Source organism: Balaenoptera physalus (assembly GCF_965194825.1).
Source record: "Balaenoptera physalus genome assembly, chromosome: 12".
NCBI classification, from domain to species: Eukaryota; Metazoa; Chordata; class Mammalia; order Artiodactyla; family Balaenopteridae; genus Balaenoptera; species Balaenoptera physalus.
The window spans coordinates 91,398,184-91,411,860 of NC_138897.1; the positions used below are offsets into that span (position 1 = coordinate 91,398,184).

At 49.5% G+C, this 13,677-nt stretch overlaps 1 long non-coding RNA gene across 4 annotated transcripts; it reads right to left on the reverse strand.

Annotated features, from left to right (window-relative positions):
- Nucleotides 1–332: 332 nt before the first annotated feature.
- LOC309639088 lies at nt 333–13,205 on the reverse strand. Of its 4 annotated transcripts, XR_014251463.1 has the most exons (4): nt 11,299–13,205; nt 6,502–6,739; nt 3,012–3,807; nt 333–2,098 (listed from the first exon to the last, which is right to left on the reverse strand). It is a non-coding gene; the product is annotated as an uncharacterized lncRNA (long non-coding RNA). The 4 variants fall into 4 exon arrangements; XR_014251461.1 differs by having other exon boundaries at nt 333–3,807; nt 6,502–6,736; XR_014251462.1 differs by having other exon boundaries at nt 333–3,807; nt 6,558–6,739.
- Nucleotides 13,206–13,677: the final 472 nt, after the last annotated feature.

The window sequence follows — 13,677 nt, forward strand, 5'->3', positions numbered from 1 at the left end:
GGCCGACACCATGATTTTAGTCTGCAAGACTCATTTTCGACTTCTGACCTCCAGAATGGTAAGAGAATAAACATAGATGGTGTTAAGTCACTAAGTTCTTGAGATTTGTCACAGCAGTGAGAAGAAACTAATACACTTGTGTAAGACCACACGCTCCCCTTGGGCAGGAGGCATCAAACCTACCATGGGGTAGGAGAGACTTCAAAGACACCAGAGCAAAAATATTTTAGGTTGCAACAATTTCAGATCTACTAGGGTCCAGAATGCAAGATTTGCTTGAATGGCTACCCTAAAATATAAGCCGTCAAAGACATCCCAGGCTGCACGCAGGCTGTTTGTTTGTTTGTTTTATTGCAGTGTAGTTGATTTACAATGTTGTGTTAGTTTCGGGGGTACAGCAAAGTCAATCAGTTATACATATACATATATCCACTCTTTTTTAGATTCTTTTCCCATATAGGCCATAACAGAGTATTGAGTAGAGTTCCCTGTGCTATACAGTAGGCCCTTATTAGTTATCTATTTTATATATAGTAGTGTGTATATGTCAGTCCCAATCTCCCAATTTATCCCTCCCCTCCCCTTACCTCCTGGTAACCATAAGTTTGTTTTCTACATCTGTGACTCTGTTTCTGTTTTGTAGATAAGTTCATTTGTACCCTTTTTTTAGAGTCCACATACAAGCAGCACCCTATGATATTTGTCTTTCTCTGTCTGATTTACCGTGCTGGCTGTTTTTAACTGTGTCTTCACAGATCAGGGCACCCGCTAGCAGATTCAGCACCATGACAGCCTTGACCGTCATCCCCTGGGGTCTCCTGCTGCGGGGCACATGAGTGACTGATTGACAGCCCCGCTGCTGGGCTCTGAACCCACCCTGAGGTGCTCCCACCAATGACCGAGCGAGGAAGGGAAATAAAGGTAGGCCCATCCCGGCAGGATGTGGGAGGCCCCCGATGGGGGACCCTGGCTCCAGCACTCCCCATCAGCCTGCACAAAAACTTCCTTAGAACTGTGCTGAGGCCTGAGCCCCTCCTGTCTCACTCCGCACGGAGGCCAGAGTTGCATCTCAGCCTGAAGGCTCTCCCGCCTCCTCCTTTCCTCCTAGAGCTGTTTCCCCTAATGACCCACTTGCACATCGAATCTCACCTTGGCATCTTCTTTTCTCTTTGTTGTTTTTTTTTTTTTTGCCCTGCCGCGCGGCTTGCGGGATCTTAGCTCCCCGACCGGGGATCAAACCTGTGCTCGCGCCAGTGAAAGCCCGGAGTCCTAACCACTGGACCGCCAGGGAAGTCCCTCATCTCGGCATCTTCTTGAAGGACCCCAACTGACCCAGCACTGTGAGAATTAGAAAAAGAGAACTCCCTGGGTGGACGCGTTCCAACAATCAGATGCTTCTTCCAGGATCAGCAGCTGAGCAAGCAAGCCGAGCACAGCCCTAGAGCACCTCAGTCACCTGTCCAGCGGGCGCCTTTGTGCAGTGCACAACATACACGCTGTGCATGGCAGGCTGCTGAAGACCGCTTGGCTGGAAGGGGGTCTCGGAGGGAACACTAATGCAGGCGGGCCAGGAAGCTCCCATCTCACTACGCGGGGGACCAGGAGAAGCCCAGGCACACTGCACACACAGGACCAAACGCTCCTCCCCACCCGCCCTCTGGGCTGTGCCCACCACGGGCACCCTAGTAGCTGAGCGAAGACACTGTTCTCAGCGAGGACCACTCTGTGTGGCCTACACTGGGTTTTCTAGAACTTTGAATTACTAGATGGCATCCTTTATAAAGGTGGATTTTAGCTTCTCTTGAAAACTCAGCTGACCTCATACACGGAGTCCATGTGGTCCACCTGGGCAGTGCCACTTCACAGTGACGTCGCTCTCTGGCCAGGCCCCGCGTATCCCAGCCTGCCACTGTCCCCACGTGGCCCATTCCGACCCCTCCCCTGCCAGGGTTTGCCAAGCCGGTGATCCCACCGACTCGCTGTGTGACCTTGGCCCAGCCGCTGCCCCTCTCTGAGTCCTGCTCACCTGTTCCTGCAACCGAGGGGGGACAGGCTCTTCTCATCTTCAAGGGCCCTCCAGCTCCGTGCACTGACATCGCTGGGGAAGATGGAGAGGGAGATAAAGAGAAAATAGTTCTGCTTAATTGCCTCATTAAGCTCTCCTTGTTGGAAAGCCAGAATTGGAGCAAGCTTCCTCTGTCTTACTGCTTGCTAGCACCCTCCCCAGCTGCATGATGCAGCTGAATGCCGAGGGGGAGGGGGAGGGGCGGGGCCTGGAGACAGAGGCGGGTCCTCGGGAAGAGCCAGGACCCGGCCAGCCTCAGGCACGGTGAGGGTCACGTCCCTGTCAGGGTTTTATTTGGCCACATGGAACAGAAACCCCCCAAAGCCGTTTTTTGTGTGTTTGTTTGTTTCTTTGTTTTGGCCAAGTCGCGCATCTTGCGGGATCTTCATTCCCCGACGAGGGATTGAACCCGGGTCCCGGCAGTGAAAGCGCCGAGTCTTAACCACTGGGCCGCCGGGGAACTCCCTCCCCGACAGCCACTTAAAAGAGAGTGGGATTTATATTCCTCCCATGTGCCAGTGATGATAACAAATGCTATTGTGGAACATGACTTACACAGGTGCCCGGGGCTGTTCTCAGCCTGGCACAGAGATTAACGCACATTAACCCATGTCTTGGGGTGATTAGTGTCTCCCCAAAATTCACATCCACCTGGAACCCGTGAATATGACCTCATTTGGAAATAGGGGGTTTGCAGATGTAACCAAGATCAGATGAGGTCATACCAATCAGGGTGGGCCCTTAGCCAATGACTGGTGTCCTTATGAGAAGAGGGAACTTTGGACACAGAGACACACAGAGGGAAGACAGTTATGTGTTGACAGAGGCAGAAATTGGAGTGATGCGTCTACAAGCCAAGCAACATCAAGGACGGCCGGCAACCACCAGAAGCTCAGAGAGGGGCATGGAATAGATTCTCCCCCCAGCGACCCCAGAAGTCACCAACCTTACCGATGCCCTGATTTCAGATTTCTGGCCTCCAGAACTGTGAGCGATTAGATTTCGGTTTTTTAAGCCACTAAGTCTATGGTACTTTGTTGTGGCAGCCCCGGAAATGAATACACTCCATGAAGTGGGTTCTGTCTTCATCCCCATTTTACAGATGGGAAACTGAGGCACAGAGAGGGTAACTAGGGCAAAGTTGTACAGCCTGTAAGTAGTAGAGTCAGGATTCAAACCCAGCCCGTTGGGTTCCACCTCAAAGATTTTCTGCCAGAGAGAGAGGCACGTGCGCAACTGGACACGCATCTGTGTGCACAGATGCAGCCAGGAACCTCTGCAGGGTCACCTGTGGGGTGCAACAGGGTACACACGGTGCTGACACAGAGGATTTGACCCGAGTCCACGGAAAGCGCCTGTGAAGCGATGATGAATGGGCCACGGGAACCGAGTCGCCACGGCGTGATCACGTGATCACATTACCAGCTCAGCTGGAAGGAGTATGGCCAGTCTGATGGATGAGATTTAGCAGGTCAGAGCCTTTGCTGATGGAATGATCCCCAATCGACTGTGCGTGGAAGGAAGCCCCAGCACAGGAAGGAATGCCTGGGCTGGCGATCAGCATGGACCATCAGGGGACGACGGTGCTCAAACAGAGAATGGGACGTCCTCGGAGAGCTGGGGCTTTCCTCCGACGCCACTTCCCTTAGTCTGTCTGAGCCTTTGTCTCTTCCTCTGTGAAACGGGGCCACGGATACACACAACGTGGATGATCTCACAGACGTTATGTTGAGCGGAAGAAGCTAAACACAAAAAAGCACGTTCTGGATGACGCCATTTCTATGAAATTCTGCAAGGAAACTAACCTACGGGGAGAGAGTCAGAATAGTGGTTCACTCAGCAGGGTGGGTGCTACCGACAAGGAAGGGACCCAAAGGAGCCTTCTGGGGGCTGGAAATGTTCTGTATCTGGAGCTGGGGGGTTGTTACCTGGGTATATACACACATGGGGAAATTCATCAAGCTGCACCTTAAGATTAGTTCCCTTTACATATATATGTAAATGCATATGTATGTATATTTCATTGGCAGGAGGGAATGGAGGGAGGGAAGGAGAGGGGAGGGGAGGAGAGGGAAGGGGAGGACAGGATAGAAGGAAGTTAGTTTTTGGTCAGTAATGTCCTAAGTATTAAATCCTATGAAACGGATTGACAACCTTCGGGGGCTGGTACAACTTTTATTCCCACTTTACAACAAGGCAGTAATTCCGAGGATGCACAGTTGGAACCCGGCAGATGGACCTTTCACCCGCACTCCCCCAAGTACCACATCCTTTTCACCCTATGAATCCTTCCAAATACTACCCCAGTCCCAGCCAAGAACAGTGTGGTGGGCAAAGCGGAGTTACTGCAATGAGGCTTCATGGCCACAGCCCCCGGATCCTCCCCTGAGCTCCAGGAGAAAAGGAGGTGGTTGGAGGGCAACGAGCCAGGACCCTTTGGGCTCCCCACCCCGGCAGCACAGTGGCAGAGACTCTTCTAGTTGTCCCCCCAGATCCAATGGCCCCTTCTTCCTGAGTAATAGAAACCCTGACTTTTAGCTGGGCGCACAGCTGGCAGGAATAAAGCCAACATTTCCAGGCTCCCTTGCAGCTAGGTGTGGCCGAACAATTCACTCCTGAAACTGAGTCCCCCTAACGCTGAGTTCCCTTATTGAGTTTATGATTAATCTCTCTATGCAAAACTTTATTCCCTTTCTTGTCCCCTCTGACCTCAATCCTGTGCTAACTGAACACTAATCACCCAGAGTCAGATGCTAAAATTGCAGTTGTTGATAACATCATTAATGTACTAAGATTGCTCTTATAGATCTCATCGTTAACGTACAAACTCAGGTTGTTTCTCCAGGGCAATATGAGCTCACAGACCCCGGAGCCATGGATCATTTGACCAGAAAAATCATAAACCAGAGACATCCTGACTCCTGATTAAGAAATGTCACACGATGATGATTAATCTCAGCCTCTTTTGTTCTTCCTCTTTTAGAAAAAACCCTGAACTCAAACACCAAGTTGGAGTGGATCTGAGGCTTGTCTCCCACTCCCTTGCTTGGTGCCGTGTAATAAATTCTTACTTTGCTGCAAATTCCCACTCTCAGAGTCTGGCTTCCTGCACCACAGGCACACAGGCATACTAATCTGTTTCAGTACTGGCCACCAAGATGTAAGTGGAAGCGATATGTTTGATGTCTGGGAAGGATCCTTAAAGGGAAGAGAAATGGTCGTCTTCTGGCCTTCTCCTTTCTACTGGCTGGAATTCAGATGTGGTGGCTGGAGCTGCAGCAGTCCTATTAGACCATGAGATGCAAGCCACGACTCCCTCCTGATTTTTTCTTCTGAGAAGTAAACTTCTATCTTGTTTAAACTCCCATTCCTAGGTTCTCTTTCAAATGTTTTCCTAACTCATAAAGACAATAAAGTGCCCAAGCAGTCACAGGGTTTCAAGGTTTTGGGGGTAGCCTCCAAGTAGCCTTGTTTTGGTTGAAAGGAAGTGATCTTTTTTGAGGGTATTCCTGAGGCCTTAGCACTGATCACAGAGGTGACATTTGGAATGACAGAAGGACCCCACCATGCTTGTATATTTTGGACTTGTGTGTAGAGGCAATGTGATTTAAATACTTCTAACACATCAAGTGTTACCCACCTTAGGGAAAAATATTTCAAATAGCAAACTAGACTCCAGCAGCTATTACATCATCCCTATTCCAAATTCATTTTCTCAATATCTTGTAAATTGCAAACTATTTCCAACATAGAAAGAGTAAAGTTAATAACAGTAACAGATTGTATATCTCCAACCACGCGAATTAAACAGATATGAACACTTTGCCAAATTTGCTTCAGATCTCTCTTTTTACAGAATTAAAAGGTTGCAGATACAGCTAAAGCCCTCCTCCTCCCACAAACACACAAAGCATCCTCTCCTCCAGCCCCACACCCCGGCCTCCAAACCCAGACTTCTCCTACACAGACTGTCTCCATAAACCATAGGTGGTGTGGTAAAAACCACTTTCTTATTCTAACTATTTAAATTCATTTGCTCATACATAGTTGAAGCCATCACTTTACTACAATTTATGTAAGACTACTGAGCCCATTGGGAGGATGTAGGTCTTTGGGGAAATTTTATTCCACCAATATTGCCCAAAGACATATGTGGTATTTTATTTTTCTCTAGCCCACGTTACAGTAAATGTGTACGTTATTCAAATTAAAAGAAACAGCTGAACTGTGTACCAGCTGAAATTATCCTGCGTACCACCAACGGTACACTACCAGTTGGGAACACAATCTAACCAGTCCCATGAGAGCTGGATTCTGTGACCCCACTCTCCTCCGAAGGTCAGCCCAACTAGAATGTTCCAGACACTTCTGATCGTACCCTGTGACAATAAAAATAAAATTTGAGCACCAATCCCCGTGATAGGAACATTTCTTACCTTGTAATTTATGCATATGTCCTCTCGTATTACTCAGCCGTTTTCTTACTGCTCACCTGTATCAGTGGAATTATCTTCCATCTGTCGCTTCTCTGCAGGGAGATGTTTAAGCCACTGGTCCATTTCATGAGGGTTGCTTTAGTTAATCCCAGGTACTCTGGTCTTAAAGTCGCTAGCCCGGGCTTATTCACGCTGCAGTTGTGACAGGTGTAGAGGGCACCCCTCACCCCAGGTGCTGCTGAAAAACAAACAAACAAGCATTTATTGAATGCTTACTGTGTTCTAGGCCTGTTCCAAGCTGCTTTACTCAGACCAGCTCACTTAATCCTCACAGCAGCCCAGGAAGTGCTGTTATTGTTCATTTACAACTGAAGCTCAGAGAGGCTGAGAAAAGGCCAAGGTCACAGAGCTGTCAAAGGGGAGGCGGGAATTAAACCCAGGCTGACCAGCTCTCGGCCCACACGCTTACTTAGCCAGTGCCCTTCAGCCCTCCTGCAGGAAAAGGGCAGCTCTCTGTTTTCTAAGGCATCTTGGGAAGGGACTGTGACATGGGACCCGCTGACATGTGGCCTGAGAGCAGAGGCACCCATAACGGGTCAGACCGTAAATACTAGTAGAGAATCTTTACCTGTGGAGGAGCTTCTAACGTGAACCAGTGAGTTAAAAAAAAAATCAGTATACCCAGTTATCCTTAAATCACGCCTAAAGTAAGTAGTAGACCATGCCACGGGACGTATAGCACAGCAAGTGGTTCCTCTGTTGTGTGTGCAGCTCATTGCCTGCTTGCTCTACCCTTGTCTGCGACCTTTATTTGCTGGGCCGTCCAATCAGCTGGCTTCCACCCAGTGTCAGCCAATGGGAGGCACTGGTTGGAACTGGAGGGCGGGAGGAAGGGAGCGCCCGGAGTATTCAGACTAGTTCTCCCCTTCTTTTTCTTTGGTTTTTTTTTGGTTTTTTTGTTTTTTTTTGCCATGCAGCTTACGGGATGTTAGTTCCCCGACCAGGGATTGAACCCATGCCCCCTGCAATGGAAGCAGGTGTCCTAACCACTGGACTGCCAGGGAAGTCCCTCCTTTGGTGGTTTTCTCCAGTAGTGGCTGCATCTCTGCTGCATGTCTACTGTATCTCTAGCTCTTGCCAGACGGCCTTGCCAGGGCTCTAGTTCCCCTGGATGACCTGAGCTCCTAGTTTGGGTACCACCACCTCCTCCGTCTGTCCCCCTAGTTTCGCAATGGCAGTGGCTTCCTGCTGTTACTGACCACTGGGCTTCTCAGCTCTTCCATCACCTGTGTGACCAAATCCCTGCATTAAACTCCTTTTGTTGAAACACCTAGGGTGATTTCTGTTTCCCTGATTGGACTCTGATTGGATATGCACTGAACAATGTTTGGGGGCTATGTCCTATCAAAAATATGTACCTTTGGTTGGCATTCCAAGCGTTGATAAGTAGAGCAACCGGAACTCCCGGACATTATAGATGGCAGTGAAAACTGGGACAGCTACTTTGGAAAACTGTCAGTAGCTACTAGAGCTAAGCCCATGCCTAGTCTATGATTCAGTAATCCCACTTCCAGACGTGCTCCCAAGAAAAATGAGTACAAATGACCATCAAAAGACATAGATGAGGGCTTCCCTGGTTGCGCAGTGGTTGAGAGTCTGCCTGCCAATGCAGGGGACACGGGTTCGAGCCCTGGTCTGGGAAGATCCCACATGCCGCGGAGCAACTAGGCCCGTGAGCCACAACTACTGAGCCTGCGCGTCTGGAGCCTGTGCTCCGCAACAAGAGAGGCCGCGATAGTGAGAGGCCCGTGCACCGCGATGAAGAGTGGCTCCCGCTTGCCGCAACTGGAGAAAGCCCTCGCACAGAAACGAAGACCCAACACAGCCAAAATAAATTAATTAATTAATTTTTTAAAAATTCTTTAAAAAAAAGACATAGATGAAAACATCCACAGCAGCTTTCTCTGAAATAGCCCCAAACTGAAAACAACCCAAATGTCCATCAGCACTAGAACGAAAAATAAATTGTGATCTATTCATACAACTGAAAACTGCACAGAAATTTAAAAAGAACAAACAATTGGTTTACATGTCAACATGAATGACTCTCGCCACCAACGGAAAGCGGAAGAAGCCGGACACCGTGTCTGTAAGAGCTCATACACTGTCATATCATTGGAGTGAGGTTTGGGAATGGGTAGAAGGCATCCACGGTGATGCAGCTCCCAACAATAGTGACCCCTGGAAGGGAGGGGTGGGCTCTGCCGGGCATGAGGGCAACTTCTGCTGTGATCAAAATCTTCCACATCTGGATCAGGGTGCTAATAACCTTGGCGTAAATGTGCAAAAATCCATCTAGCTTCACATTTAAGATTTGTGCACCTTCCTGTGTATTGTTCCTCAATAAAAATTCTTAACTTTGGCCATGAAGCTCTCCCTCAGCTTGGTAATATGACCAATGACTGACATGGCAGGGGGGACAACAGACATCCCCCCCGCCCCTGCAAGCAGATATGTGAACAAATACTTACACACTCATGTTCACAACAGCACTATTCACAACAGCCAAAAGGTGGAAGTAACCCACGAGTCCATCAACAGATGAACAAAATGTGGTTTACGTATACAATAGAATATTGTTTGGCCATAAAAAGTACTGAAGCTGCTGTGAACCTAAAAACTAAAGTCTATTAAAAAAATAGAGAGAGAGTGTGTATATGGGGGGAAAAAAAAGGAATGAAGTACTGATACATGCTACGGCATGGATAAACCTTGAAAACGTGATGCCAAGTCAGCCAGAGGCAAAAGGACAAATATTGTATGATTCCAGTGTATGAATTTTGTAGGGGAAGCACCATTCAGTCTATAGCATGTACATTTACTACAATAAAAAATAAAGCAAAAAAAAAAAAAAACACAAAAAACATTATATATATAAAACACACACGCACAAACCCTGACCCGCCTGGCTGAAGACAGGAATGACCTTGGTGCAATTTACGCTCCAGAGCCCAGAGCCCTGTGCAGAACCAGGCTGAGACCACACGCTTACTTTCCCTGTGCTTTTCCCGTGCTCCATCCTGCCTCTCTCTGCGGCCTTCTGCCCCAGTAAATCACTCCTGTAAGTATCCCTCTCTCGGGCTGCAATTATAAGGTGATCCGGGAAGGCCTTGCTGAGAGGGTGAAACTTGCATGAGGCCACTGGCATCCGCGACGTTGAGAAGGAGTTGAAATCTCTTGTTTCAGAGAAAAGGGGACAGAGGTGCAGAGAAGTGCCCTGCTTTGGCCAAGATTCTGCAGAAGCAGGGACGCAGGGGGCCACACGGGGACTCAGACCACAGCCCTGGGCATCCACCTCCCCATCCTCTTCTTTTTTTTTTTTTTTTTAACATTTATTTATTTATTTATTTATTTGGCTGCATCGGGTCTTAGTTGCACACGCAGGATCTTTGTTGCGGCATGCGGGATCTTTCGTTGCGGTGCCTGGGCTTCTCTCTAGTTGTGGCACAGGCTCTAGAGCATGTGGGCTCAGTAGTTGCGGCGCGGGCTTAGTTGCCCCAGGGCATGTGGGACCTTAGTTCCCTGACCATGGATCAAACCCATGTCCCCTGCGTTGGAAGGCGGATTCTTAACTACTGGACCACCAGGGAAGTCCCCCCATCCCCTCCTTTGCCTGCGGCAGGCTCAGCCTGTCTAAGTGTAAAGCTGATGCGGCACCAGCCTGTCTCCAGAGTCCAGAAGTCCTCCTGAAGCCTGTGGAAAATCTGGTTTGAGAGCTAATGGCCAGGAACGGCCAGGAACAGCAGGCCTCTGCTCCCTGGGACCTGCCCCCCGGGCCCCGCCTGCCGGAAGCGAACCGTGTCTTATTAAATCCACAGTCAGCACGCCCGACCCAGACTCTGATCTCAGGAGCGCGGCCCCGTGACCTCACCAAGGGGTTACCAGCTGAAGCCGTGAGCACAGAGCACACAGGGGGAAGGGGACCTGGGGCCTGGCATGGGAAGTCTCATTTCTGGGTGTCAGAGAGCAAGCAGGGGTGTCTCAAAGATACACACAGCTCCAGGTTTCATTCTCCACTTTCTTTGCTGAAATAACCACTGTGTACAAACATGAAATACTGGGTCCCCAGACAGCACTAATTGTGTCTCCTTTGACAGGACTGGTGACAGGATGTCGCAGTGAAATAATTCTGGCTTTTGCACGTGAAAGGGGAGTGAGGGGAGGAAGGGAGAAGATCTTATTTGATTATTTATAGTAAATAGCAGGAGCCGAGTTGGATAAAGAGAGAACATTCCAGTTTCTTGCAGACAGAAGGGCAGCCACCCCTGTCTGGGGCTGTGGAGTGACTTCTGGCCGGACGTGGGCTTCTTCACTAGGGGGACAAGAGACTTTGCTGCACCAGAATTCGAGAAAGATAGATATGCCCTGTTTGACTGAGGGCAGTCGGGTGGCTGGTGGAATCCGGGTCCCTTGTCCTAATTAATAGTCAAGTGTTAACAGTGTAAAGATTGCCAAGATGTTCCAAATATGGCCCTCCATGACCTACTGGTGTTTAGAGAAGAAGACGCGGGGAGAAGGGAACACCGCATGTTAAGCACCTACGACGTCCCTGCTGGGTGCTTTATCAGGATGCCTTTCATTGCCTGTGGCTGTATGTTCAAATATGCAACAAAGCTTTACTGAACACCTACTATAAGCTGCACGGCAAACAATCACAGAAGCTCAGCGCATAACACAATAAGCATCGATTTAGCTGGGTGCAGGGTGGCCCGGACCCACTGCTCTAGGCTGGCTCACCTGGCAGTCTCTGGAGGCGTCACCTGGACGGGTTTTGCCGCTGCAGGTTGGGTGATGGAGCGGCTCAGAGGCTCAGCTCTCTCATTCTCCCTCTGGGACCAGCATCCTCTCTTCGTGGGGAGGGAAGAGGAGCAGAAGCGCAAGTAAAATCAAGCAAGGGCTGTGCTCGGACCTGCCACGTGGTTAAAGCCAAAATCAAGCTGTAGAAAAGCAAACTCCGCCCCCAGAGTGGGAGGAGCTGGGGGAGTGGGAGGAGCTAGAAGAGTGGGAGGAGCTGGGCAGTGGGAGGAGGTGGAAAGGCGTAGAGGGTGAGGAATGGAAGCCAAGGCCAAAATATGTTGCTCGCACATCCTCTGTGCCAGACTCTGTGCTGTTTGCTTGTGGAAGCCATTGTTTATTAGACACTGAGTGTGGGCCACTTATTCATACATTCCGCAAATATTTACTGAGCGCCTGCCAGCCAGCACTGTGGAACCGGCACCCTGGAGTGCTGGAGAAACACTTGTCAACAAAAACAGATAAGTCACTGCCCTGGTGGTCCTCACAGGGTGTGTAGGGGGAGGAAGTCACGAAACAATGTACCGCGTGCATGAATGTCAGCTGTGCTTAGCGTTGTAAACAAGAGGCGCTTGTGCTAGGGACGCCTATAACCTATAATACGGGACCTGACCTAGCCTTGGGGGCTGAGGGAAAGCTCTCCTAAGGAAACCATCTATGATGGAGCTGAACCTTGAGAGATGCGTGGTAATGCCCTCGTTTAGAAAAGCATCCTGGGAGGAGGGCTCAGCAGGTGCAAAGGTCCTGCGGGGAGAAGTTTGCTTGCAGAGGCAGAGAAGGGTGGGGAGGCTGGTGGCAGAGCGCGGGTACAGGCAGCATGCTATGAACACCAGCCCCCAGGGTACTGCGGCTGATGGCCCAGTGGGCACAGCACTCAGAATCTGGCAGCTCTAAGGGCTGGTGACAATGTCCAGGACCTTAAATAGAGCATATGCTGCCTCTAAAATAGAAAAGACAGTGGCAGAACTGAAGTTAATAACTGTCAACTTGGATCTTGACAGAACCTGTATTTTGTCAACAAGTCATGTGCAGCTCAAAGCAACTCTTCGAGGTCTCTGCTTTTAAACCACAGTAGTGGTGGGACTGGTGCTTCCCGGAAGATGGAGTCGATGTGCTTTTCCCCTCTTCTTCTCACTACATATAACTAAAGCTAATGCTGGCTTACACTTATGTGGTCTTTTACATCTGCAGGCACTGCTTCAAGTGCTCTACTAAAACCCATTCTATTAATCTCCCCCATGTACTAGGTCAGATATTGGTAAGTGTTAAGGACAAAACATAAAACAGGGCAGGGAACCCAGGAGGTGCAATTTTAAGTAGAGTAGCAGAGGCATCGCCATCGAGAAGGGGTCGGTTCTCCTAAAAGAGGAAGACGGCACAGCCAGTGCAAAGGCCCAGAGGCTGGAATGTGCCTGGAAATTTTCAGGAACTGTTAGGAGGCCAGTGTAGCTGGTGCTGAGTCAGTGAAGGGGTCTATATTGGGAAATGAAGGCAGAAAGGGCGTGGGGGCGTGTGCTGAGAAGCCTGAGCTGGTATATTGCATTAAGAATGTACAGACTGGGGACTTCCCTGGTGGCGCAGCGGTTGAGAATCTACCTGCCAATGCAGGGGACACGGGTTCGAGCCCTGGTCTGGGAGGATCCCACATGCTGCGGAGCAACTAGGCCCGTGAGCCACAACTACTGAGCCTGCGCGTCTGGAGCCTGTGCTCCACAACAAGAGAGGCCGCGACAGTGAGAGGCCCGTGCACCAAGATGAAGAGTGGCCCCCGCTCGCCGCAACTGGAGAAAGCCCTCGCACAGAAACGAAGACCCAACACAGTCAAAAATAAATAAATAAATAAATAAATAAATAAATAAATAAATTTAAAGCTTCATGGTCAAAGAAGCAAACAAAATAAAACATGTTAAAAAAAAAAAAAAAAAGAATGTACAGATTGGGACTTCCTTGGTGGTCTAGTGGTTAAGAATCCACGCTTCCACTGCAGGGGGCGCGGGTTCAATCCCTGGTTAGGGAACTAAGATCCTGCATGCTGCACAGCCAAAACAAAAAAAAAAAGAATGTGTAGATTGGGAACTCCCTGGCTGTCCAGTGGTTAGGACTTGGTGCTTTCACTGCTGGGGGCCTGGATTCGATCCCTGGTCAGGGAACTAAGATCCTGCAAGCTCCTGCAAGCTCCTGCAGGCTGTGCAGTGTGGCTTAAAAAAAAAAAAAAATGTGCACAAGCCACCCAAAACGGGGGTCAGAGACAGGCGGCTCCCTCAGCATCCAAGCTCCCATTTTGGGGAAGTGAAACCCACGGGGTTGTTCTCATGGAAGATG